The sequence below is a fragment of the Cervus canadensis genome, chromosome 4 (assembly GCF_019320065.1).
Source record: "Cervus canadensis isolate Bull #8, Minnesota chromosome 4, ASM1932006v1, whole genome shotgun sequence".
Lineage (NCBI taxonomy): Eukaryota > Metazoa > Chordata > Mammalia > Artiodactyla > Cervidae > Cervus > Cervus canadensis.
The window spans coordinates 52320532-52345489 of record NC_057389.1 but is presented as its reverse complement, the minus strand read 5'-3'; the positions used below and the strand labels follow the sequence as shown (position 1 = coordinate 52345489).

At 38.4% G+C, this 24958-nt stretch overlaps 1 long non-coding RNA gene across 1 annotated transcript; it reads right to left on the bottom strand.

The window, feature by feature from the left end:
• Positions 1-5710: 5710 nt before the first annotated feature.
• On the bottom strand, positions 5711-23652 carry LOC122439203. Its single transcript, XR_006268825.1, has 3 exons — positions 23613-23652; positions 9281-9287; positions 5711-5852 (listed from the first exon to the last, which is right to left on the bottom strand). It is a non-coding gene; the product is annotated as an uncharacterized LOC122439203 (long non-coding RNA).
• Positions 23653-24958: the final 1306 nt, after the last annotated feature.

The following is a 24958-nucleotide window of genomic DNA, read 5'->3' as shown; positions in this document are numbered from 1 at the left end:
TTTTTGTGAAAATTGTAGGAGGACATATGTTTCACAATTATTAGACTAGGCTTTTGTTATGTCCTCATCCACAAAATTCTGCAGAGTTTATTCTCGTTTCCAAGGAGTAACTGGGGCATAAATAACCTGAACAGGTCCTGTTAGACACTAATAGCTCTACACCCGAGTCTGCAACTCTGATTTGCATGCACATTTATGCTTTCCAAATAGGTCCCATCATTTTCAACAGAAAATTCTGACACTTGGAAAACTATGAGTGGAGGGAGAAAGCAACATGAATTTGGAGTACTGTTTAGTTGGCAAACATGTGATTTGTCAAATTCCCCACACCCAGCCCCAAATTAACTAAACGACAATCTGGAAGGAAACTGGGAACTTCAACTGTCACTAAGCATTGTTAAGAGGATGTGACAGCTCCTGTCAGGAGGATTCCTTCTTTTAATCACACTAAGTAACATAACAGGACAAAAAAATATTCCCATAACATATTTTATTATCTCTTAGTCTACACCATGCTTAGATACTGACCCACTTTGACTATTTTGGTGGAAATTATTCACAATCATACAAACCATAGCCTATCTTTGTGCCCCATAAAACAGCATACCAGGCTTAAATTTTCCAATCTTGTATCTTCTTTCCTCAAACAAATGAGGACGTGTGGATGACTCAGAATAAAAAAAAAAAAAATATCCACAGATGCTTTATTTTATGGATTTTATTACAGTCTCAAGGAAATGCTCAAAAAGTGATACTCCTGACACTCCTTACTCTGTTTAAACACTTTTCTGATGTAGCAGGTTAACCTGTGCACACGGTGTCAGAAGGCTTATAAAACCCGTCACCTGGGAAGCTGGTCTGATTAGGGCATTTTATGCAGACGTCAGTACATCAGCAGGTCCTTAGCAGTCTTCCTCCCAGTGACAAAAATCCAGCCACACAAGAAAATATTAGTTCCTTCCTACCTCGGGATCTTTCTCTAGATGTTTCCTTTCTCTGGAAATGTCCTGCTCAAAAATCTTTAGATGACTCCTCTCATCATTTAGGTTGCAGACAAAATGTCAGAAAAGCTTCTTTGACCACTACGTACAAAGTTGCACATCTTTCCAACCCAATACACTATCACTTTAGTTTAACTTTTCTCAGAGTACTAATTGTCTGAAATTTTATTATTCAGTCATTTGTTTATATAGTTTTTGCCTGTTTCACCCAGACAAGGGGTTCCTTGTCTGTCTTGTCTGAAATCATATCCTCAACAATTTGTATCATGTCTTGAATATACATAGTACTCAATAAATACTAACTGATTGACTTTGTTAGATGGAAGTGTCATCAGAGAAAGTTTCAGGGTTCTAAGGATACCACCTTGCTGGTTGGTTGAAGAATCGGCAGGAAGAATGGCTGAAGTACCCACTTATGGCCACAGCACCATACATCCTACTTGCTAGTGAATATGGTCAAGTGGTGTCTTCCAGGCATCTCAGATTCACCATGTTCAAACCCATGCCTTTAACCCTCTCATTAACCAGGTCCTCCTTCTGCATTCCATATCACTGTGGGTGTGTTAGTCACTCAGTCTGTCCGACTCTTTGTGACCCCATAGACTGTAGCCCATAGGAGCTCCTCTATCCATAGAATACTCCAGGCAAGAATACCAGAGTGGGTTGCCATTTCCTTCTCCAGAGGATCTTCCCAGCCCAGGGATCGAACCTGGGTCTCCTGCACTGCAAGCAGATTCTTTACCATCTGAGCCACCAGGAAGCTCCATCTCACTATAAATAGTACCATATCTCCTACCTTGGAACTCCAAACCTCTAATTCCATCCTTGACTTTTCCCTCTCCCTCATATATTCTTAACACTAAATCCATCACTAGAACTGTTCGTTTTACTTCAAAAATAGTTCTCAAAGTTCATTTACTCCCTGATCCCTCAGAGCCTTTGTTTATACTGCTCCCTCTGACATAAATGTTTTCCTTTTTGCCCCTCTCTTTGCCTAATTAACTTATAGTCTCAGCTCAGATATCTTTTCTCAATAGTTTTTTTGTAATCCTCACTTTAAATCTATACTTTCAATCCTCTGCATGCATAGAAAGTGACTTTTCCTACATTTAACAGAATTTTTCAGGTATTTTTGTGTGATCATATAGCTATTTACATAATTTTGGCTTCACTATTTACTCTTCACCCAGTTTTTGAACAAAGACTTTGAACAAAATCTTTTATTATTCTTCTATCACTGGCATTAAATAATTATTGAGTAAGTAAAAGACTATAAGATCTTTGAAGACTGAGATTAAGTTTTACCTTTATTTTTGCCTCCAACGAATGCTTAAAACATTGTCATCTACAGTATCAGGGCTTAATAAATGTTACTGAATGAAATAAGCAATTCATATCTATGGGACACACTGAATTTTTATACATGTTCTAGAGAAGCAAAAATGATGTAACATGGAGTACTAATTTCATGAAACATGACAGGACAATTGTGACTTCTTAAAAAAACAAAGAAAGTGAAGTTGCTCAGTCGTGTCTGACTCTCTGTGACCCCATGGACTCTAGCCTGCCAGGCTACTCCATCCATGGGATTTTCCAGGCAAGAATACTGCAGGGGATTGCCATTTCCTTCTCCAGGGGATCTCCCAGACCCAGGGATTGAACCTGAGTCTCCAGCACCACAGGCAGACTACCGTCTGAGCCATCAGGGAGCCCAAGCCACTATAATTCTGAGTCTAGCACTAGCAGTGTATTTTTCAAAGGACTGACCCTTTTTTAGTTAAAAGTCACAAACTCTAAACAAATTATCTTATAAATACATCAACAATAACTTAAAGGTGCTGGAGAATGATCAAAAGCAGGGGGAAAAACTGAAATGGATTTGATCATGGAAAGACTAGAATCAAAAGGATCAGATCCATATTTATACATCTATTCTGTGGAGGTCAATCTCTATCAAGAGCCCATTATACAGAGTGAAGTAAGCCAGAAAGCTAAACACCAATACAGTATACTAATGCATATATATGGAATTTAGAAAGATGGTAATGATAACCCTATATGCAAGACAGAAAAAGAGACACAGATGTATAGAAGAGACTTTTGGACTCTACGGGAGAAGGCGAGGGTGGGATGATCTGAGAGAACAGCATTGAAACATGTATATTAGCAAGTGTGAAACAGATCGCCAGTCCAGGTTGGATGCGTGAGACAAGTGCTCGGAGCTGGTGCACTGGGATGACCCAGAGGGACAGGATGGGGAGTGCAGTGGGAGGGGGGTTCAGGATGGGGAACACATGTAAATCCATGGCTGATTCATGTCAATGTATGGCAAAAACCACTACAATATTGTAAAGTAATTAGCCTCCAACTAATAAAAATAAATGGAAAAAAAAAAAAAGATTTCTAAACCTCAAGCAGGAAGATTCAGTCTTTCTGAATTAAAATGTTATGGATAAAAGTTCAGGACTGTCAAAGAGGTTGGAAAACGAGGAGGGAAACCTGAGAAAAGAGAATACCAGAGTGAGGAGCCATAAAATCGGCATATAAACTGTTTTCAGTCCTTGGCTGATAGATGAACTGTATATGTACAGAAAACAGTATGAAAAGTTCAGTGGAAAGCAGCAGCTAGAAACCTGAAAAGATTTAGAGGATATTTTAGTTTCCAAGTACAATAGGGTAAACAGAGTTGGATCCCAGCTACTTAGAAACACTTGGAATTTGAAGCATCAGAGTTTTTCCACTGAAACACTAGAAGGGCCAAGACCCAGGATTAAATACCATGGTCCAGAACTAAGAGAATTTCCTGATAACAAAATGCAATAAATACCCCATAAAAGAATAAAGTTGAGGCACCCCAAGTTCAAGATGATCAGCCTACTAAGACAAAAATCAGCATTTGATAGAACAACAAAACAGAATACAGGGTCTCTATATGTTATCATAAACAGTATCCATTAAAATAACTACGCATGTGAGAAGTAGAAAACCTGGATGCATAGTCAAGAGAAAAATCCATAAAAATAGACACATTGACACTGAGATTACACAATTGATGGATTTAGCATAAATAATTTTAAATATATTGAATGACTTTAGAGGTATGGGCAGGGGGTGAGGTGGCATAATGAAACCCAAGGAATGAATAGGAAATTATAGATGAGAAATGCAAGTTCTAAAGAAAGAACTAAATAGAAATCCTAAAACTTAATATTACAGTATTAGAAATGAAATAGTCACTAGACGCATTATCAACAAATTGGAGTTAGCAGAAGACAAGATCAGTTAACTTGAACACAGATATGCTAAAAACTATTCAAGCTGAAGTGACTAAAGGACAAAAAAACCCAGATATCCATGGCCTATATGAACAATGTCAAACAATCTATATATGTATATATACATATGGGATCGCACAGAGTCGGAAATGACTGATGTGACTTAGCAGCAGCAGCAGATATTTAATATATATAATTAAAGTCCCAGAACAAGATAAAAGTATAAGACTGTGTTAATGTTAATTAATGTTAACATGAAAATGTTAATTAATGGCCAAAATGTTCCTAGATTTTAGTGGAAAATACCAATTTGGAGATTCAAAAAGCTCAGCAAAGGATACTTTATAGTCAATTTTCTAACACAAAAAAAAGAAAACCTCAAAACAATCTAGAGAAAAATGAAACCTTATGTTCAGGAGAACAATAGAAATGACAGTTTAATTTGCATCAGAAATGATGGAGGCTAGAAGACAATGAGATGATCTCTTAAGAGTAAGTGTGAATATTAAATAAATCTCAACTTAGATTTCTAGTTCTAGAAAAATACATTTCAAAAGCAAATATAACACAAAAAATACTTTCAAATATATGAAAACTGAGAAAATGTAATACTAGCAGAACTGAATTATAAAGGTGCCATATGAAGCTCTTTCATAGTTGTTGTTCAGTTGCTAAGTCACATCTGACTCTTTGTGACTCCATGGACTGCAGCATGCCAATCTTCCCCCTCCTTCACTGTCTACTGGAGTTTGCTCAAACTCATGTACATTGATTCAATGATGCTATCCAACCATCTCATCCTCTGTCAACCCCTTTTCCTCCTGCCCTCAATCTTTCCCAGCATCACGGTCTTTTCTAATGAATCAGCTTTTTGGATCAAGTGGCCAAAGTGTTAAAGTTTCAGTTTCAGCATCAGTCATTCCAATGAATATTCAGGGTTGATTTCCTTTAAGATTGACTGGTTTGATCTCCTGGCTGTCCAAGGAAACTCTCAAGAGTCTTCTCCAGCACCACAGTTCAAAAGCATCAATTCTTCGGCACTCAGCTTTCTTTATGGTCCAACTCTCATATCCATACATGACTACTGGGAAATTAATAGCTTTGACTATATGGACATTTGTTGGCAAAGTGATGTCTCTGCTTTTTAAGACACTGTCTAGGTTTGTAATAGCTTTTCTTCCAAGGAGCAAGTGTCTTTTAATTTTGTGGCTGCAGTCACTGTCCACAGTGATTTTGGAGCTCAAGAAAATAAAATCTGTGACTGTTTCCACTTTTCTACATCTATTTAGCATATGTGATGGGACTGGATGCCATGATCTTCATTTCTTTCTTTTTTTTTTTTCATTTCTTAAATGTTGAATTGTTAGCCGGTTTTTTTTACTCTCCTCTTTCACCATCATCAAGAGGCTCTTTAGCTCCTCTTCACTTTCTGTCATAAGGGTGATGTCATCTGCATATCTGAGGTTATTGATATTTCTCCTGGCAATCTTGATTCCAGCTTGTGCTTCATCCAGCCTGGCATTTCTCATAATGTACTCTGCATATAGGTTAAAGAAGCAGGATGGTGATATACAGCCTTACAAAAGGTGGGGTACTTAAGAGCCTCTTGATGAAAGTGAAAGACGAGAGTGAAAAAGCTGGCTTAAAACTCAAGATTCAAAAAACAAAGATCATAGCATCGGTTCCCACCACTTCATGGCAAACAGATGGGGAAACAATGGAAACGGTAACAGACTTTATTTTATTGGGCTCCAAAATCACTGCAGATGGTGACTGCAACCATGAAATTAAAAGATGCTTGCTTCTTGGAAGAAAAGCTATGACAGACCTAGCCAGCATATTAAAAAGCAGAGACATCACTTTACCAACAAATTTCCACTTAATCAAAGCTATGGTTTTTCCAGTAGTCATGTATGGATGTGAGAGCTGGATCATAAAAAAGACTGAGCGCCGAAGCATTGATGCTTTTGAACTGTGATCTTGGAGCAGACTCTTTAGAGTCCCTTGGACAGCAAGAAGATCAAGCCAGTCAATTTTAAAGGACATCAATGCTGAATATCCATTGAAAGGACTGATGTGGAAGCTGAAGCTCCAATTCTTTGACCACCTGATGCAAAGAGCCGACTCACTGGAAAATACCCTGATGCTGGTAAAGATTGAAGGCCACAGGAGAAGGGGATGACAGAGGATGAGATGGTTGAATGGCATCACCGACTCAATGGACATGAATCTGAGCAAGTCCCAGGAGATGGTGAAGGACAGGAAAGCCTGGCATGCTGCAGTCCATGGGGTCACAAAGAATCGGACATGACTGAGCAACTGAACAATAACAACAAAAAGGTGTGGGAGGAATAAACTGAGAGTTTGGAAGTAACTATCCGCACTATATATAAAAAATAGCTAGCCAATAACATAGCTAAGGATCTACTGTATATCACAAGAAACTATACTCAATATCTTATAATAGCCTGTAATAGAAAAGAATGTAAAAAAAGTATATAAATATATATATACTTGTCGTTATATACATGTATAACTGAATCATTTTTGCTGTATACCTGAAACTAACATAACATTGTAAATCAACTGTATTTTGCTAAAATTTTTAATTTAAAAATATATTAAGGAAATATTGTAGTTGCATGCTAATAAATGTGACAAACTCCTTGAAATGGAAAAATTTCTCTAAAACACAAGCTGTCAAAGTGAATAAGGAAGAAAGAGAAGAGACAAATAAACTATTTAGTAGTAAATTGAATATATTATCACAAAACAAACCTTCTCACGATGAATTAAATTATCCTGCCGCCCAAAAACCTTCCACAAAGATTATTCCAAACCCTATGGTTTCACTGTTGAATTCTAACATTTAAGGGAAATATAGTTTATTTTACTCACTAGAACAATAAACTGAAAGAGACTGACAGTATCAAATGTGGGTGATATGTGAAACATCTTTCATGCATTGCTAGAGTTAATGTAAAATTTTATACACCTACCAAGTTCTCTTGTAGACATTTATCTAACATAAATAAAAATATAAGTCCATAAAATCCCATAATAATATTCAAAAATACCTTATTCATAATCTCTAAACCTGAAGACAAATAAATTGTTCAATAGAAGAATGAGTGAACTGTAGTATACCCATGGAGTGGAATATTTCCCTAGCAATAAAAATAAATGATGTATAGATACAACATTATGAATAAATCTCTAAAACACAAGCTGTCTTATATGTTGAGAAAAATAAGGTAGAAACAAAAACTTTCCTATGGTATGATTCCACATAAATAAAATGTAAGAACAAGCAAAACAATCTGTAATGACAGAAATCAAAAGAGTAGTTTTCAATGGAGATAAGTATTGACTTAAACAGGGTAAGACAGAATTTGGGGAGGTAAAAGGAACATTCTACATCGTGGTTTGGGTGATGATTACACAAACGTATTTATTAAAATTGATTAAATTATATACTTATGGTTTGTGGATCACACTGCATGTAAATTTTACCTCAACAGAAGCATTTTAAAATTTGTCTTTTAATAAAATTGGGTTGGAGAACACCAAACTGACCAAAATTAAACAGGTTCCTTTCTTGAGAGAAGAAAGTCTTCTTTCTGAGACTTTTGAAAGTTCTTCTGAGAGACTTTGCAGAGACTTTAAGACAAATATGCATTGTAAGTGTCGATTAGAGAACATAGTCTTTACTATTGTCCTGAGTTATTTGTCTATGGGATTGCTTTTTTCCTTCCAGAGCACCTTGAAGCTCAGGTTCTGCAGAAAATCCTTTTGGAAATGCTGCCCTAATGGCATCTTCCATCAGAGGAGATAGTTGCCTGGGCAACACTGCAGGGAGGAAAAATGCAAAGTGACCACCCTGTCTGATAGGATCCAGGTTGGAAACCAATTTGCTTCAGCGATGAGAAAACTTAGCCATCAAATTTTTGCAACTCATACATTTTTTATTCCTGTAACACATGGCTGTAAATAATGTAGGACTGCTTCCTCTTTTACCAAGAACTCTTGGCTTATATGTACAGATAGTACCAGAGAACTATTGCATTTTACATTTCCATTCATTGAAATCCATCCAACTGAACTGTTGCCTCAAAGTGAAATAAGTGATGTTGTACCCTTCAAGGCCCAGCTCAAATGCCACCTTCATGAATCCTTCATAAAGAATTTTCAGATTCTCTACAAACTGGAGCCATCTTTTTTTTTCCTCTGAGCATCTATCTTTCTCTTAGTTTTCAGTATTTTTCTCTCTTTTATTGGCATGATTCGAATGGTTTACATATTCCTCTAGAGATACAGAAGTTGTATCTCTCTAGTAGACAACTAACACATAGAGTATATTCTTAATTCTTATTAAAACAGTGAATGAACGCTTGATGTGATTATTTTAACAGAGGCGTTTCTATCTCTGGAATCAGAACTGCTTATTCTCTGAAATCACGGAACTGCTTTTTCTGCGCTCACTTTGGCAGCACGTATACTAAAACAGGGAACTGTTTCTATGTTACTTTATAACACCAGTTCTCTACAGAGTGGCCCAGATAAAATTAAATACCTGGTTTGTTTCTTTCATATAACTCTGCTAGCTGCATCTTGAGGGATAAGCTCCCTGCTATTTCTAAAGATCAGTGACATGGCTTGATAATTCATCATTGTTATTGTTCAGTTGCTACGTTGTGTCCAACTCTTTGCAACCCCATGGACTGCAGCATGCCAGGCTCCTCTGTCCTCCATTATCTCCTGGAGTTTGCTCAAATTCATCGCCATTGTGTCAGTGATTGTGTCTAACTGTGAGCACCAAAGAATTGATGCTTTTAAACTGTGGTACTGGAGAAGACTCTTAAGAGTCCCTTGGACTGCAAGGATATCAAACCAGTCAATCTTAAAGAAAATCAATCCTGGATATTCATTGGAAGGACTGCTGCTGAAGCTGAAGCTCCAATACTTTAGCCACCTGATGCCAAGACCTGACTCATTGGAAAAGACCTTGATACTGGGAAAGACTGAAGGTGAAGGAAGAAGGGGCTGCAAGGGGTGGTAATTCATGGTCTCACACAATTATTTGACATGAATTAGCAACCATGGTCAGAAAGTTAATAGATATTTACATAACATCTACTTTGTAAATGGCATAAGATGAGGTAATGTGAATGACCAAATATACTAATGAAATGAGTCAATTTATCATGTCATCAAACATGAGCAAATATAATGTAAATGCTGCTCTTAGACATGTCAAAAAATGTATTTGTGAACTCTTATTTAAACCTTTCATTTTTCCAGTGGGAATATAACTGCATGGCTATGCTAAGTTAGTGAAATTCCATAGAAAAGCATGTGGAGTAAAACTTCAGTCTTCAGCTAAAATTAGAGAATTATTAAAAAGGGAAGGAACCACCTCTTCCACTTAATAGATGTGAAAATGAGACCAGAAGTTAGGTGATATATGTAATGTCATGACATTAGTTAATCAGAGAGACATATCCAGAATTCAAATTATTGGATGCCTAATTCAGGGATTCTTTTTTCAACTCCTTTATACTGTTTCTTTTAAAAAATAATTTATCCTTAACTGCAATTAACCTGTGAATTCTATGCACTTGAAAAATTGAAGATGTTCAGTTACTATTGTACTATTTTGCCCACGTGTAACCCCTAGTCCTCCTAAGACTGTTTTAAGGAAAGTAATCTACTATTAAAAATTTAAGAGTAGCAAAACATCCTTTAGAAATAAAAGCAATTGAGGAAGCTTACCACTAACACACAGGCAAAATAGAATCCTAAGCATTTAATAAAAATAAAAAGAGAAGGCTTAAGAAATAAACAATGAGGATGAGAGAAATATTGCAAGAACACACAGCTGGGCACTAATTACCCCTCAGTGGGGAGTTGGGGTGCCTGTGGGGTGGGGAAAAAAGGACACGTCTCACTGTGTTTGCTTAAATTCTGTATCCTAGCATTAGTTCAGTTCAGTTCAGTTGCTCAGTCATGTCCGACTCTTCGCATTACTTAAAACATAAAAACAAAGAAGTATTGGCATTTTTAATCATTACAAAAGTAACAAGCATATAACCCATCTCTGTAAAGCTACAATAGTAGTGCATCTCAGGCTCACAAGCAGTAAGTACTAATATGGAAACAACATAGACAAACAGACCTAACAGGTCTCTGTGCTGTTGATAACAACATCCCCCTGTCTATTAGTGCTTTTCTTTCTCTCTCTCCCATTAATTGGACCCATTTTACAAAGGCTCATTTAATCACCATCACCTTTATCAAAATGTCTGTAATGATTGTTCTGGCTCTCATGAAGCTTTCTTTCTCTAAACTCTGGCAGACCTTGCACATCGGGGCCCCTGCCTACACTCAGACCCTGTATCACACCACTCCTTCCTTACTGTGCTCCGGCCACTCTAGGCCTTTTCTCTGTTTCTCAAACATGAAAACATACATGCTCATTCCTCAATCAAAGATTGATCTTCATTATTCCCTCTGTCAGGAATCTGTTCCTCTAAACCTCCACATGGCTGACTCTTCCTAGTAGCTCATGCAAAAGCTCAAATGACAACCCAATCTAAAGCAATACATTTCAAAAGTGTTTCTCCTATTTTCAACCACACTCCTCCTATCCATATTTATCATATCATCCTGTTTTATTTTCCTTCTCCTAGCACTGAACTCTGATATAATCTTTAATCAAAGTTTTCTTTTTTTAATTATTTTTATTGAAGGATAATTGCTTTACAGAATTGTGCTGTTTTCTGTCAAACCTCAGCATGAATCAGTCATAGGTATACATATATTCCCTCCCTTTAGGAACTCCCTCCCATCTCCCCTTCCCATCCCACCCCTCTAGGGTGCTACAGAGCCCCTGTTTGAGTTTCCTGAGCCATGCAGCAAATTCCCGTTGGCTATTTTACATATGGTAATGTGAGTTTCCATGTTACTGTTTCCATACATCTCACCCTCTCCTCCCCTTTCCCCTTGTCCATAAGTCTATTCTCTCTCTTTCTCAATTGTTGCCCTGTCAATAAATTCTTCAGTACCATTTTTTTAGATTTCGTATATATGTGTTAAAATATGGTCTTTATCTTTCTCTTTCTGACTCACTTCACTCTGTATAGGGTTCTAGGTTCATCCACCTCATTAGATCTGACTCAAATGTGTTCCTTTTTATGGCTGAGTAATATTCCACTTATGGCTGTGTATATATACCACAACATCTTTATCCTTTCCTTTGTCAATGGACCTCTAGATTGCTTCCATGTTCTAGCTATTGTAAATAGTGCTGCAATGAACAATGAGATACATGTGTCTCTTTGAATTTTGGTTTCCTCAAAGTATATGCCCTAGAAGTGGGATTGCTGAGTCATATGGTGGTTTTATTCCTACTTTTTTAAGGAATCTCCACACCGTTTTCCATAGTGGCTGTATCAATTTACATTCCCAGCAACAGTGCAAGAGGGTTCCCTTGTCTCCACACCCTTTCCAGCATTTATTGTTTGCAGACTTTTTGATGAGGGCCATTCTGATCAGTGTGAGGTGATATCTCATTGTAGTTTTGATTTGCGTTTCTCTAATAATGAGGGATATTGAGCATCTTTTCATGTGTTTGTTAGTCATCTGTATATCTTCTTTGGAGAAATGTCTGTTTAGGTCTTTTTGCCACTTTTTGTTGTTTGTTTGTTGTTTGTTTTTTCTGGTATTGAGTTGTATGAGCTGCATGTATATTTTGGGAGTTAATCCTTTGGCAGTTGTTTCATTTGCTATTATTTTCTCCCATTCTGAGGGTTGTCTTTTCACCTTTCTTATAGTTTCCTTTGCTGTGCAAAAGCTTTAAAGTTTTATCAGGTCCCACTTGTTTACTTGTTTTTATTTCCATCACTATAGGAGGTGGGTCATAGAGGACCTTGCTTTGATTTATGTCATCGAGTGTTCTGCCTATGTTTTCTTCTAAGAGTTTGATTGTTTCTGGTCTTAGATTTAGGTCTTTAATCCATTTTGAGTTTATCTTTGTGTATGGTGTTAGGAAGTGTTCTCATTTTATTCTTTTACATGTAGCTGTCTGGTTTTCCCCAGCACCACTTATTTAAGAGGCTGTCTTTTCTCCATTATATATTCTTGCCTCCTTTGTCAAAAATAAGGTACCCATAGGTGCATGGGTTTATTTCTGGGCTTTCTATCTTGTTCCATTGGTCTACATTTCTGTTTTTGTGCCAGTACCATACTGTCTTGATGACTGTAGCTTTGTAGTATAACCTGAAGCCAGGAAGCTTGATTCCTCCAGCTCCATTCTTCTTTCTCAGGACTGTTTTGGCTATTTAGGTTCTTTTTTGTTTCCATATGAATAGTGGAATTTTTTGTTCTAGTTCTGTGAAAAATGCCATTGGTAATTTGATAGGGATTGCATTAAATCAGTAGATTGCATTTGGTAGTATCATCATTTTCACAATATTGATTCTTTCTACCCCAGAATATGAAATATCTCTCCATCTGTTTATGTTATCTTTGATTACTTTAATTAGTATCTTATCATTTTCTGTGTATGGTACTTTTGTCTCCTTACATACATTTATTCCTACATATTTAATTATTTTTGTTGCAGTGGTAAATGGGATTGATTCCTGAATTTCTCTTTCTGATTATTTACTGTTAGTATATAGAAATGCAAGTGATTTCTGTGTAGTGATTTTGTATCCTGCAACTTTACTAAATTCACTGATTTGCTCTAGTAATTTTCTGATACTATCTTTAGGGTGTTCTATGTACAGTATCTGGAGAAGGAACCCTCTCCAGTATCCTTGCCTGGAAAATCTCATGGACAGAAGAGCCTGGTGGGCTGCAGTCCATGGCGTCACAAAGAATTGGGCTTGACTGGGTGATGAACACTAACAATATATACAGTATCATGTCATCTGCAAACAGTGAGAGCTTTACTTCTTTTCCAGTCTGGATTCCTTTTATTTCTTTTTCTTCTCTGATTGCTGTAGCTAGGACTTTCAGAACTATATTGAATTATAGTGGAAAAAGTGGACACCCTTGTCTTGTTCCTGATCTTAGTGGGAATGTTTTTAGTTTTTCACCATTGATAATAATGTTTGCTGTATGCTCATCATAATGGCCTTTACTATGTTAAGGTAGCTTCCTTCTATGCCCATTTTTTGAAGAGTTTTAATCATAAATAGGTTAATTTTGTCAAAGGCTTTTTCCACATTTATTGAGATTATCATATGGTTTTATCTATCAATTTGTTAATATGGTATATCACATTGATTGATTTGTGTATATTGAAGAATCCTTGCATCTCTGGAATAAACCCAACTTGATCATGGTGTATGAGCTTTTTGATGTGTTGCTGAATTCCGTTTGCTAAAATTTTGTTGAGGATTTTTGCATCTATGTTCGTCAGTGATATTGGCCTGTATTTTTCTTTTTTTGTGGTGTCTTTGTCTGGTTTTGGTATCAGGGTGATGGTGGCCTTGTAGAATGAGTTTGGAAGTGTTCCTTCCTCTGCAATTTTTTGAAAGAGTTTTAGAAGGATAGGCATTAGCTCTTCTCTCAATGTTTGACAGATTTTCCTGTGAAGCCATCTTGTCCTGGGCTTTTGTTTCTTGGGAGGTTTTTGATCACAGCTTCAATTTCAGTGCTTGTAATTGGGTTGTTCATAATTTTTATTTCTTTCTGGTTCAGTCTTGGAAGATTGAACTTTTCTAAGAATCTGTCCATTTCTTCCAGGTTATCTATTTTATTGCCATATAGTTGCTCATAATAGTATCTTATAATCCTTTGTATTTCTGCATTGTCTGTTATAACCTCTTTTTTTTTTTTCATTTCTAATTTTGTTGATTTGATTCTTCTCTCTTTTCTTCTTGATGAGTCTGGCTAAGGGTCTGTCAATTTTGTTTATCTTCTCAAAGAACCAACTTTTAGTTTTATTAATCTTTACTATAGTTTCTTTCGTTTCTTTTTCATTTATTTCTGCTCAGGTCTTTATCATTTCTTTCCTTCTACTAATTTTGGGGGTATTTTCTTCTTCTTTTTCCAGCTGCTTTAGCTATAAAGTTAGGTTGTCTATTTGATGTTTTTCTTGTTTCTTGATGTAGGATTGTATTGCTATAAACTTCCCTGTTAGAACTGCTTTTGTTGCATCCCATAGGTTTTGAGTTGTCATGTTTTCATTGTCATTTGTTTCTAGAAATTTTTTTATTTCTCTTTTGATTTCTTCAGTAACCTGTTGGTTATTTAGAAACATGTTGTTTAGTCTCCATGTGTTTGTATTTCTTACAGTTTTTTTTTCTTGTAATTGATATCTAGTCTCATAGCATTTTTGTCAGAGAAGATGCTTGATACGATTTCAATTTTCTTAAATGCACCGAGGTTTGATTTGTGACCCAAGATGTGGTCTATCCTGGAGAATGTTCCGTGTGTATGTGAGAATAAGGTGTATTCTTCTGCATTTGGATGGAATGTCCTGAAGATATCAATAAGATCCATCTCATCTAATGTATCATTTCAGACTTGTGCTTCCTTATTAATATTCTATTTTGATGATCTGTCCATTGGTGTGAGTCAGGTGTTAAAGTCTCCTACTATTATTGTGTTACTGTCAATTTCTCCTTTTATGTCTGTTAGTGTTTGTCTTATGTATTGAGGTACTCCTATGTTGGATGCATAGATATTTACAATTGTTATGTCTTCCTCTTGGATTGATCCACTGATCATTACGTAGTGTCCTTCCTTATCTCTTGTAATCTTCTTTATTTTGAGGTCTATTTTGTCTGATATGAAGATTGCTATTCCAGCTTTTTTTTTTTTTTGCTTCCCATTTTCATGGAATATATTTTTCCATCCTCTCACTTTCAGTCTATACATATCTTGAGGTCTGAAGTGGGTTTCTTGTAGACAGCACATATATGGGTCTTGTTTTTGTATCCATTCAGCCAGTCTGTGTCTTTCGGTTGGAGCATTTAATCCACTTACATTTAAAGCAATTATTGATACATATGTTCCTATTGCCATTTTCTAAATGTTTGGGGTTGATTTTGTAGATCTTTTCTCTTCTGTTGTATTTCTTGACTAAATAAGTCCATTTAACACTTGTTGTAAACATGGTTTGGTGGTACTGAATTCTCTTAACTTTTGCTTGTCTGAAAAGCTCTTTATTTCTCCATCAATTGTGAATGAGCTCCTTCCTGGGTACAGTGATCTTGTTTGTAGATTGTTCCCTTTCAGTACTTTAAATATATCCTGCCCTTCCCTTCTGGCCTGCAGAGTTTCTGCTGAAAGAGCAGCTGTTAAGCACATGGGGTTTCCCTTGTATGTTACTTGTTTCTTCTCCCTTGCTGCTTTTAATCGTCTTTCTTTTTGTTCAGCCTTTATTAGTTTGATTAGTAAGTGTCTTGGCCTGTTTCTCCTTGGGTTTATCCTGTATGGGACTCTCTGTGCCTCTTGAACTTCATTGACTATTTCCTTTTCCATGTTGGGGAAATTTTCAACTATAATCTCTTCAAAAATTTTCTCATACCCTTTCTTTTTCTAACTTCTTCTTCTGGAAACCCTATAATTTGAATGTTGGTGTGTTTTATATGGTCCCAGAGGTCTCTGAGAGTGTCCTCAGCTCTTTGCATTCTTTTTACTTTATTCTGCTCTTCAGAAGTTATTTCCACCATTTTATCTTCCAGCTCACTGATTTGTTCTTCTGCTTCAGATATTCTGCTATTGTTTTCTTCTAGAGTATTTTTAATTTCAGTAATTGTGTTTTTGTCCCTGTATGCATATTCTTTAACTCTTCTAGGTCTTTGTTGATTGATTCTTGCATTTTCTCCATTTTGTTTTCAAGGTTTTTGATCATCTTTGCTATCTTTATTCTGAATTCTTTTTCAGGTAGCTTTCCTGTTTCCTCTTCTTTTATTTGGACTTCTGTGTTTCTAGCTTGCTCCTTCATTTGTGCAGTATTTCTCTGCCTTTTCTTTTTTTTTTTTTTTTTTTTTTTTTTTTTTTTTTTTTTTTTTTTTTTTTTTTTTTTTTTTTTTAATGGTACTGTGTTTGAGGTCTTCTTTTCCCAGGCTTCAAGTAAATTTGATTTCTTTCCTTAAAGAAGGTTGAATTCTTTCTTCCTTTTGGTTTCTACCGTTCTAAGTTTGGCCCAGTGATTTTTGTGTGCTTTATATAGGGTGAGATTTGTGCTGAGTATTTTGTTTGTTTGTTTGTTTTTCCTCTGATGGGCAAAGCTGAGTGAGGTGGTAATCCTGTCTGTTGATGATTGGGATTGTATTTTTGTTTTATTTGTTGTTTAGATGAGGCATCCTCCACTGGGTGGTGGTTGGGTGATGCCAGGTCTTCTATTCAAGTGGTTTCCTTTGTGTGAGTTCTCACTATCTGATACTCCGTAAGGTTAGTTCTCTGGTAGTCTAGGGTCTTGGAGTCAGTTCTCCCACTCCAAAGGCTCAGGGTTTGATCTCTGGTCAGAACAAAGATTCCACAAGTGGTCTGTTATGGCCTTGTGTCCCTCTGATTCTTCTTCAGTGAATCAATCATGCTGCCACCAGGTGGTCACAGCCTTCCCCATTCCAGTTCCTCAGCACCTTAAGTATACCATCTTCAGCTAAAGACAAGCAAGGATTTTGGGGTTGGGGGTGTGTGGGTCCAAAGTTGGCTTTTTAATTTCTGATTTTATCTACTATAAAGTACAGCACTATGGAAGCAACCTAAATGTCCATCAACAGAGGGATGGATAAAGAAGACGGGGTACATGTATGCAATGGAATACTACTCAGACATAAAAGGGAATGAAATGGGATCATTTGTAGAGACACAGATGGACCTAGATTCTGTCATACAGAGTGAAGTCAGCAGTCAGAAAGAGAAAAGCAAATATTGTATATTAATGCATATATGTAGAATCTAGAAAAATGGTACAGATCAACCTATTTGCAGAGCAGAAATAGAGATTGAGATGTAAGGAGCAGACATGCAGACACAGGGAGGGAAGGAAAACGTGGGACAAATTGGGAGAGTAGCATTGACATCCATACATTACCATGCGTAAATAGCTAGCTAGTGGGAACCTGCTATATAGCACAGGGAGCTTAGCTCGGTGCTCTGTGATGACCTTGAGGGTGGGATGGGAAGGAGAGGGAGGGAGGTTCAAAAAGGAGGTGATATATTTATACTTATAGCTGACTCACTTTGTTGTACAGCAGAAATCAACACACTGTAAAGCAATACTCCAGTAAATATATCAATACATATATTCCAGTTAATACACAGTCCATAGGGTTGCACAAAGCTAGACATGACTGAAGCGACGTAGCATGCATGTGTACGTATAGTGAGAGATTTTTATTATTTACTACTGTAGGTCTAGTTCCTCGTCCATTGCCTGGCACATAATAGATGTTTGGTAAGTATTTGCCAAAGGAATATCCTGTTTCACATTCTGCCCTGTATTACTTGCTAATCGTTTCATTCTTTACCTTCTCAATTAAATTTAAATTTCCTTGTAGCTAAGAACCATGCTTCATATTTCATCTTATAGCAAATTTGTCATCTATAACTTATTGATTGATCAGAGCTTGGGACAGTTAAGCAAGATGGCAGATAACAGGGAAATACAAACAGGTGATCTTAAATGGGTTTGGGGAACAATGTAATTTAACTGTCTCCTTATGTCCAGAACAGGCAATGAGTTGTCTCATTACTTAACACAGAGGCAATATACACCCCTGCTCTGCAGTATCCACAGAAGTCCAAAAGTCAATACCAGTCAATGTCTGAGGTTCTTTGCTCCCCAGAGAGTTTTTACTAAGGGGATAAAATAATTCATTAAAATGTAAATTCTTCTATTCTGCCTGCTTTGCATTTAGGTAAGTCTTCCTTCCAAAGAGCTGAAATAAGTGGTAACAGCTCTATTTAACATAGAGTATAGTATATATCTCACACAGTCCAAATGAAATGAAATGAAAACTCGTAGGAGTTGTTCTAAAAATCTCTCTTGGCAGCATGGCATACAAACTTAAAAAAAAAAAAGTAGATAGAGTTAGTGGAAATGAAAGTTGGGTTGCTCACTTAGTCTCTGCAATTTAAATTCTTGCTAATTCAGGGAAGAGGCTGAGATAGCATAAGAGAGGTGCCTGCCTTGCCATCTCAGAGATTTACAGTCACCATGAATGGAGAAAGCCAGAAACTCATGTCAGTCCTTCCTAAAAGGTCTCTAGTAAGTAATACTAGTAGTTATATGTAAGAAGGACTTGTATGATTTCTTCAAATAATAAACAAATATTTATTCAGTACCCACTAGGTAAATGCCAGGCTAATACCATGAAAACCAAAGACAAATGCCTGTCTTCCCAGATTGGTTATGGAGATAGAGGAGTCAAGTAGTATCGTCAAAACAGTGTAATGGAGCTCTGGTGGGTTTAAGATCTGTGAAAACATGAAAGAAAGATACCTAACCTTATTTTGGAAGGTCCAAGCATGTTTGTCAAGAAAATGATATTCTCCTGGAGGCATTCTTCGCTGCCCAGATGGCTCAGTGGTAAAGACTCCACGTGCCAACACAGGAGACACGCGTTCAATCCCTGGGTCAGAAAGATCCCATGGAGAAGGGAAGTGGCAACCCACTCCAGTATTTTTGCCTGGCAAAAACTATGAACAGAGGAGCCTGCTGGGCTACAGTCCACAGGGTTGCAAAGAGTCGGACACGACAATAGCTAGGAGAAGTAGTCCAGACTCAAATAACAAAATGTACGAAAGCCTAAATTCAGAGAAAGTATGGAGTGTGATGGACATTTAAATAAATAATACAGGTGATTTATAGAGAATACAAGACCCTGAAAACAGAGCCATGATCTGTTCTTTTGTTGTTTATTTGCTAAATCAGGTCCAACCTTTTTGTGACCCCATGGACTGTAGCCTGCCAGGCTCCTCTGTCCATAGAATTTCTCAGGCAAGAATAATAGAGTGGGTTGCCATTTCCTTCTCCAGGGGTCTTCCCAACCCAGGGATCGAATCTGCATCTCCTGCATTGGCAGGCTGGTTCTTTACCACAGAGCCACCAGGGAAACCTGATCTGTTCTGTAACTGTGTTTCTTTATTAGGAAAAAAAAAACAGTCTATCATTTTGGGTTTTTAGAAGTCTTTATTGGTCTATAGCCAATCCTGAAAGAAAAGTACGAGGGTGTTCTCTAAGCATGCCATTCATATATTCCCCTAACACCCTTCCACCACGTCTCCCATTGTGACACGGCTGATAGCACAGACCCAAGTTGTCTAGTGACATCATCCCACTACATTCATCTCCAAATTCTTTGCCTCTTTGTCAAATCTTATTTGCTTAGCTGAGGGCTTTAATCTCCTACCCCCTCCTCTCTCTCCATTGCACCTTGCTACGCTGAAGAAGCACCAACTTCTCACCAAGAGCAGCTTCAGTTATTTGATTTCTGCTAATATGCAGGATTAACATGTAAAGTGCTGCGAATCTGGTATAATCCATCACACCATCAGATGCTGGCCTGGCTTTAATGCAAGCGTTATGGAGAGTGACATTATTAATTAAGCCACAATACAGGAGCACCAACACATCAAGGAGAAAAGGCCAATGCTATGACTCGCCATCTGTGGATTTTTGATTTCAGAAACACAGCCTGGCTGTCAATCTTCTCAGGGGACATACAACTTGGCAGGGTCCACTCTTCCAGGACAAATATCAGGGAAGCCTTTTCTCCATGTGGGAGGAAAGCAGGCTGACTTTGAGTCAAGCCTGCTGTGGGGAGACTGCAGCATTGCATTTGTTTGGAAACCAGACAAGGCATTTGTACTCAAGCTATGAACATCCACCCAACAGAGGAAGAGTGCCCACACTATTTAAGGTGGCCAGGGAGTCAACAAAGGGAGGAGTCAGGGATGGACGTTTTGGAGCCTGGACTTCAGTTCCAGCTCAGCCATTCCCTTACTCTAAAACTCGGTCTCCACTTTCTCTATCCAGATGGTCACTCAGTTACCTCTCAGTGCTGACATTCTCTGACAGGCTCATTATCTTGGTCACAGCTCTACAATATGAAGAGCCTCAATGACCACCTCCTCAGCTGCTAAAGACCTCCCTTCCCCTTGCCTTCATAGTTTTGGTTTCCTAGGGCCTGATTGGGGCTTCCCTGGTAGCTCAGCTGGTAAAGAATTCACCTGCAATGCAGGAGACCCTGGTTCAATTCCTGGGTTGGGAAGATCCCCTGCAGAAGGGATAGGCTACCCACTCCAGTATTCTTGGGCTTCCCTGGTGGGTCAGAATCCCCCTGCAAGGCAGAAGACCTGGGTTTGATCCCTGGGTTGGGAAGATCCCCTGGAGGAGGGCATGGCAACCCACTCCAGTATTCTTCCCTGGAGAATTTCCATGGACAGAGGAGCGTGGCGGCCTGCACCCATGGGGTCACAAAGTCGGACATGACTGAATGAGTAAGCACAGCATGGCACAGGGCCAGAGAAAGAAAGCAAAAGCAGGAACCATCCAGAACACAGGAACTGGGGTCGACATGCTGACCAGGTGATGTCCATCAACCTCATAGGTAGACGCTATATGACCTCTTAAAAGTAGTTCAAAAAAGCAATCTTTTACAAAGGTTATATAAGATAATTTCCCAATTTCCTCTCAACCATCATGAAACAACCAATGTCCTAGCTACCAGGACTTATCAGATAATTGGGCCTGAAAATGATGTCTCATTGTTCAGCAGAAATATTTGTCCTTCACAGTATCACAGGAGCCTTGGGAAATTTTGATGCTTTATTATTGACAATACTAGTAACCAGAGTCTCAGGGGTCAGTAAATTCTAGCCTGTGGATCAAATGAGTACCACAGCCTATAAGACTTTAAAAAAACAAAAAAATGACAGACACTACTACACCTACAAAGCTTAAAATATTTACTCTCTGGCCCTTTACAGTAAATATCTACTAACCATTGAACTAGAAGAAATTTGAGACTTTCATTACTTAAAACTTACATAGCGGCTATAAAGCCAGAGCCTTCTTTCATTCTTGACTCATTTCTAAGCAAATGGCTAAGATACTTGCTCAAAGAAAAGCACCCTGAACTTCCTTCTTGAAATAAAAAAAAAGAATTAAAGTTAGAAGCAAGGTGCAAAAGGAAAAGTCATATCAGAGAATCAATAACATCAGTTGGGAGATGGGGATGAGTTATCCAGGTGAAGAGAAGAAAATGTTCAGAAGTACAAAAGAACATAGGGAATTTGAGAAAATCCAAGTGGTCCAGCTAAGGTCAGAGTACCAGGGGAGTATGAATGAGACTTAAGGCTACACAAGTAAAGAAAAGTTAAAAATGAAAGAATTTATACACAGAAAAGCATCTGGACCTTATCCTGAGGACACTAGGGAACAACAGAAACAAGAGTCCAGTGCTATCCTAAATATTTATCTCTAAGCCCAGAGCATCTGCAGACTAACGAGTCAGACCCCATCCTGAATGTGGAGTTGTAATGGTGGTTGTTGAGTGGGAAACGAGATGTTATTGGATCTCAGCTCCAATAGTCCCTCAGAGACCTTCCAAGATCCATAAAGCATCCATTTTCCCTCTCACACGGTCCTAAGGCCCTCAGGCGAGTTCAGACACTTCAGATAGAATTAGGGATATCAGCAAAAACACCCTCAAAATAAAAATCTGAGACTCAGGAGAATCTCCTAGGGAAACATATTTCGACAAAACACACACCAGAAGAAATAGCACATTGCTTGCTGTCAAGAAATGGTTATCGCATTGACCACTCTGGGACCAGAAGGAAGAGGTTATTTCATTTATTATGTATGTAGGTGGGGATGGGGAGGTGGGAAGAAAAAAGACTTTACTCAATAAGCTGCAGTGTCAAAATACGTGGCATTTTGCCTCCTCACAATTTCCCTTCAGACTGTTGAACCCACACCTGTTTTGACAAGACTTCAGCAGGCTCCTCTGCACTTCTCTGCACCATTTTCTGCTAAATAACTAGCCACCCACAATACTCAGCAGAGACCCCAGGAAAAAAGACAGGAAAAGAGAGAAAAAACAAGACATCCCCCTGCACTTTTTTTATAAGGGCCTTTAGGAAGTCACAAGACTGGACTCCTGGGTCTTTCACAGTTCAGTTCAGTTGCTCAGTCATGTCCAACTCTTTGTGATCCGTGGACTGCAGCTCACAAGGACTCCCTGTCCATCATCAACTCCTGGAGCTTACATAAACTCATCTCCATTGAGCCAGTGATGCCATCCAACAATCTCATCCTCTGTCGTCCCCTTCTCCCCCCACCTTCAACCTTTCCCAGCATCAGGGTCTCTTCAAAGGTGTCAGTTCTTTGAATCATGTGGCCAAAGTATTGGAGTTTCAGTTTCAGCTTCAGTCCTTCCAATGAATTTTCAGGCCTGATTTCCTTTAGGATTGACTGGTTTGATCTCTTTGCAGTCCAAGGGAGTCTCAAGAGTCTTCTCCAACACCACAGTTCAAAAGCATCAATTCTTCGGCACTCAGCTTTCCTTATAGTCCAACTCTCACATCCATACGTGACTACTGGAAAAACCATAGCTTTGACTAGATGGACCTTTGTTGGCAAAGTAATGTCTCTGCTTTTTTAATATGCTGTCTAGGTTGGTCATAACTTTTCTTACAAGGAGTAAGCATCTATTAATTTCATGGCTGCAATCACCATCTGCAGTGATTTTGGAGACAAAGAAATAAAGTCTGTCACTGTTTTCATTGTTTTCCCACCTATTTGCCATGAAATGATGGGGCCAGATGCCATGATATAGTTTTCTGAATGTTGAGTTTTAAGCCAACTTTTTCACTCTCCTCTTTCACTTTCATCTAGAGGCTCTTTAGTTATTCTTCGCTTTCTGCTGTAAGGGTGGTGTCATCTGCGTATCTGGAGAAGGAAATGGCGACCCACTCCAGTATTCTTGCCTGAAGAATCCCAAGGACGGAGGAGCCTGGTAGGCTATAGTCCATGGGGTCGCTAAGACTCAGACACGACTGAGCAACTTCACTTTCACTTTTCACTTTCATGCATTGGAGAAGGAAATGGCAACCCACTCCAGTATTCTTGCCTGGAGAATCCCAGGGACAGAGGAGGCTGGTGGGCTGCCGTCTATGCAGTCGCACAGAGTCAGACACTACTGAAGCATCTTAGCAACAGCAGCAGCAGCATCTGCATATCTGAGGTTATTGATATTTCTCCCGCCAATATTGATTCCAGCTTGTGCTTCATCCAGTCCAGCATTTCTCACAGTGTACTCTGCACATAAGTTAAATAAACAGGGTGACAATATACAGCCTTGACTCCTCCTTTCCCGATTTGGAACCAGTCTGTTGTTCCATGTCCAATTCAAACTGTTGCCTCTTGACCTGAATACAGATTTCTCAGGAGGCAGCTCAGGTGGTCTGGTATTCCCTTCTCTTTCAGACTTCTCCACAACTTGTGGTGATCCACACAGCCAAAGGCTTTGACATAGTCAATAAGCAGAAGTAGATGTTTTTCTGGAATTCTCTAGTTTTTTCAATGACCCAAGGGATGTTGGCAATTTGATCTCGGTTCCTCTGCCTTTTCTAAATCCAGCTTGCACATCTGAAAGTTCATGGTTCAGGTACTGTTGAAGCCTGGCTTGGAGAATTTTGAGCATTACTTTGCTAGGGTGTGAGATGAGTGCCATTGTGTCGTAGTTTGAACATTCTTTGGCATTGCCTGTCTTTGGATTGGAATGAAAACTGACCTTTTCCAGTCCTGTGGCCACTGCTGAGTTTTCCAAATTTGCTGGCATATTGAGTGCAGCACTTTCACAGCATCATTTAGGATTTGAAATAGCTCAACTGGGATTTTATCACCTCCTCTAGCTTTGTTCATAGTGATGCTTCCTAAGGCCCATTTGACTTCACATTCCAGGATCTGGCTCTAGGTGAGTGGTCACACCATCATGATTATCTGGGTCATGAAGATCTTTTTCACATAGTTCTTCTGTGTATTCTTGCCACCTCTTCTTAATATCTTTTGCTTCTGTTAGGTTCACACCATTTCTGTCCTTTATTGTGCCCATCTTTGCATGAAATATTCCCCTGGTCTCTAATTTTTCTTGAAGAGATCTGTAGTCTTTCCCATTCTATTGTTTTTATCTATTTCTTTGCATTGATCACTGAGGAAGACTTTCTTATCTCTCCTTGCTATTCTTTGGAACTCTGCATTCAAATGGGTAGATCTTTCCTTTTTTCCTTTGCCTTTCACTTCTCTTCTATTTACAGCTATTTGTAAGGCCTCCTCAGACAGTGATTTTGCCTTTTTCATGGGGATTGCCTTGATCACTGCCTCCTGTACAATGTCACAAACCTCTGTCCATAGTTCTTCAGGCACTCTGTCTATCAGATCTAATCCCGTGAATCCCAATGACCTCACCACCAACCAATCAGAAGAATTTCTATGAGCTGATCACACCCTCCTCTTTGAACCATTACTATGAAACTCTTTACTACCCCCTCCAGGTCTGTTTTGAGGGCATTACCCTGCCCTGCTGAGGTCCCCTTTTCCTGGCAAAGCAATGAAGCTATTCTTTGCTTCTTCACCTGAAAATCTGTCTCTGAGATTTAATTTGGTGTCAGGGTTCAGCGGCCAGATTTGGCTTGAGAAAAGAGGGAACT